At 33.2% G+C, this 3489-nt stretch overlaps 1 protein-coding gene across 2 annotated transcripts in view; it reads right to left on the bottom strand.

Annotated features, from left to right (window-relative positions):
- Positions 1-3489, bottom strand: part of LOC106870014 (serine-rich adhesin for platelets) — a 462526-nt gene that overhangs the window by 395487 nt on the left and 63550 nt on the right. The window lies entirely within an intron of this gene.

Below are 3489 nucleotides of genomic sequence, written 5' to 3'. Positions count from 1 at the left end.
CATAGCTATTGTGTCGGTGGTCGAGCATAGATGCAGCGTGTAAGGGAATTTTTTTTAGAGTGAAAGACGAGGGGAGGGATATATCGGAATTGGGTTTGGTGCGATGAAAAAAGATGAAATATCGATTTATTTATTTTATTTATTTATTTTGACTAAGCAGGCACAAAGCTTATATATATATATATATATTAGTAAGATCGGGAATCTAAGGAAACTAGTGGTGATGTTGGCAAAAGTTAATCCGTATTTTGGGTAGATAGATACTTCGGAAGCAGTTATCTTGAAGCCCTTTCCCGAAGAAATTGGCGGTTAAAATTTTCAGGAAGTTACTTATTTCAATTAATTGCAAAGTATAAATATTTAAAAAAAGAAAATAAGAAGTTATGGCGTTCATGGTTTTCCCCGTTGAGTAATTGCGATATAAATAGGAAGAATTATATTTCGAATGAGTAAAATAATTTGCAGAGAAAGAGCAAGTTGTGGAATTATAAAAGAGTATCAGGGGTATTTGGTGGGTTGGTGAGAGTATGAAAATTGAAGAGCAAAGTGAAGATTGATTGTGGCTTTATAATGGAGATGACTGTACTCTGGGATGGAAACTGTAGCGTTGCGGTGATTGTTATTGCCGTTTTTGCTGTTACTTCAATCTTACGTGCTGAAAATGATAAAGGTTTGATTTCCGAGCGATTTAACTGCCATTTCTAGCAGACCGACATTGTTAGCTGGTGATGTGGAAAGCAATTACTGACGACAAAGAAAGTGGGGCTTAACGTTATAATTATTATTTCAAATGTAGAAACAAGGGTAAACGAGAAGAAAATTAGATTTTAAGGTTGATCATTTCTTACACAGAACCAATAACAGCGAAACCAAAGGACATTGAAATCAAACAGAAGACGGACTGAAGTAATGGTTTATTCATTAAGCAGAAGGTTAACTTTCCGTTGAGAGAGGTTAATGAGAACAACTTAGAAATATTTTACTGATTTTTCTTTTCATCAAGATCTAAAGTGAGTTACGGACAGCATTGGGTGCGTTTTCGGTCGCAAGTTTTATATAAGAATGCCCTTCTCCCACTGTTCGCCCAATCAAAGGCTAACGACAAGATGGCTGGGAGGCGTTCGAATTCAGAGTTACCTTCTCCTAGATAGATTGCAGATGTCGATCCTAGACAGATTGCTTTCTTGTAGTTAGCCTTTGACTGAGCAAAGACTGAGAGGACACACTGATGTAAAACATACATACTTACATACATACATACACATACATACATACATACATACATACACACATACACACACATACATACATACATACATACATACATACATACATACATACATCTTTGTTGGAAACCGTCTCTCTCAGTGGAAAATTTATAACAATTAAGAAATAGAAGAGACATACATACATATTAACGTTTGTTTTTATCTTCAATTATAATAAAACAGTTTTACTTCAATCTGATGGATTGCTTTATACTTTTGTAGAGTACAAATTTATTATTCTTAAACAAAAATATTATTGACAGTGACTTCGAAGTTTCGGCCAGATAAGTCATACAAAGTTTCTTGTTTTGTTTACCAAAAAGTTTCGCGAGACTTTATTGTGAATTCGTGTTTTAATCCCAAATGGAAACGAAATCCATTCCACCATGTAATCAGCCTGAAAACTTGCTAAGATATTACGATATTTTCGTAACATGAAACTAATGTATGTATGTGTGTATTTTCGTAAGATGAAACTAATATGTGTGTGTATGTGTGTACTTTCGTAAGATGAAACTAATATGTGTGCGTGTATGTGTACTTTCGTAAGATGAAACTAATATGTGTGTGTGTATGTGTGTATACAATTAAAGGAAGGAAATAGAGAGTTAATGGCCAATAATTAATTAATTAACATATTGATTATCATTCTGACAATTGATTCAGTTTATACTCAATAAATAATTTACAAATTTATGTAATAAATTTGCATAAAAAAGTTTTGAGCAAAATATCACCAGAGAAATATTAGACATTAAAGAATTATATGGTGGACAATTTGTTCTCTCCAACACAAAGAACAAATTGTTCACCATGTAAATCTTTAATATCTAATATTTCCCTGATGATATTTTGCTCACAGCTTATAAATGCAAATTTATTATATAACTTTGTAATTTATTGAGTATTAATTGAAACAATTGTAGGAATGATTATATCAATATGTAAATAAATTAATTATTAACTATTAACTCTCCATTTTCTTCGCTTAATTGAATATAGGTTATATGCTAAATATATACCTATCTATTTTAAAGACATGTTTTCCCAATAAGGTATAAAATCAGTGTACTCTTGGTGGTATACATCCCATTAAGAGGTTAATACATCCTGACATTAACTTATATACATATATATATATATATATATATATAGAGAGAGAGAGAGAGAGAGAGAGAGAGAGAGGAAGATATATATATATATGTATGTATGTATGTATGTATGTATGTTTGTGTAGGAACATGTTGCAGTGTGTTTGTTCGTCTATTGAAACGACAAACACAGAGACAAATCAAGAGAGAGACAGGGAGCAGACAGAGAGGAGGTCTGTTGTAGGTGTAAAAGTGTATCTTGGCGTGAGTGTAAGCTGAGTGCAAGTGGGTGAAGTATGAGTTTCCACTCATGCATGAGTCAGTGCAGAAACATATGAGAAGAAATGGAGTATGTATATGCAAAAGCCTTTCTCTCCCTCTCTCTCTCTGTATGTGTGTGTGTGTGTGCGTGCATATCTCTGTATGTATATATGGCGATAATATTTGCATTAGGTACATGTCCACCCACCAGCACAAGAAGCGATATATTGCGAATGCATTTAATTTTCGAATAACTGTGCGAAAGTGTATAATCTTTCTACTTATATGCGTATGTGAAGAGTGAGCAAATAATACAGAATATTGTGTAGGTGTGTGCATGATTATAATGCAAAATGACCTTTTCGTATACGCTCACCATTCTATATACATTTAAAAACTATATCAGGAGCCTGATGCGTACATTCATACACACACACATATATATATATGTATGTATGTATGTATGTATGTATGTATGTATGTATGTATGTATGTATGTATGTATGTATGTTTGTGTTTATCTATACATATATATTACATTCATACATGTGTGTGTGTGTGTGTGTGTGTGTGTGTGTGTGTAGCTTTTGAAAATCAACAGGATGTAGAAACATGATTAAATCATCGAGTAGACATCTCCAATCAAATTTGTTTGTAGGTCTTTCTTCTCTCCCTCCTCTTCCTCGCTCTCCCTCCTCCTATCGTACCATTCTGTCTCTCCCTCACTCCCTCTCTATACATCTATGTACGGTGCGGTGTGCGTGTAATTCTGTATAAGATAACATGTGCACATAAACACACACACACATATGTGTGTGTATGCGTGTATATATATCTATATATATATATATATATATAAATATATATAT

Source organism: Octopus bimaculoides, chromosome 4, assembly GCF_001194135.2.
Source record: "Octopus bimaculoides isolate UCB-OBI-ISO-001 chromosome 4, ASM119413v2, whole genome shotgun sequence".
NCBI lineage: Eukaryota > Metazoa > Mollusca > Cephalopoda > Octopoda > Octopodidae > Octopus > Octopus bimaculoides.
This window is presented reverse-complemented; position numbering and strand designations above follow the sequence as displayed.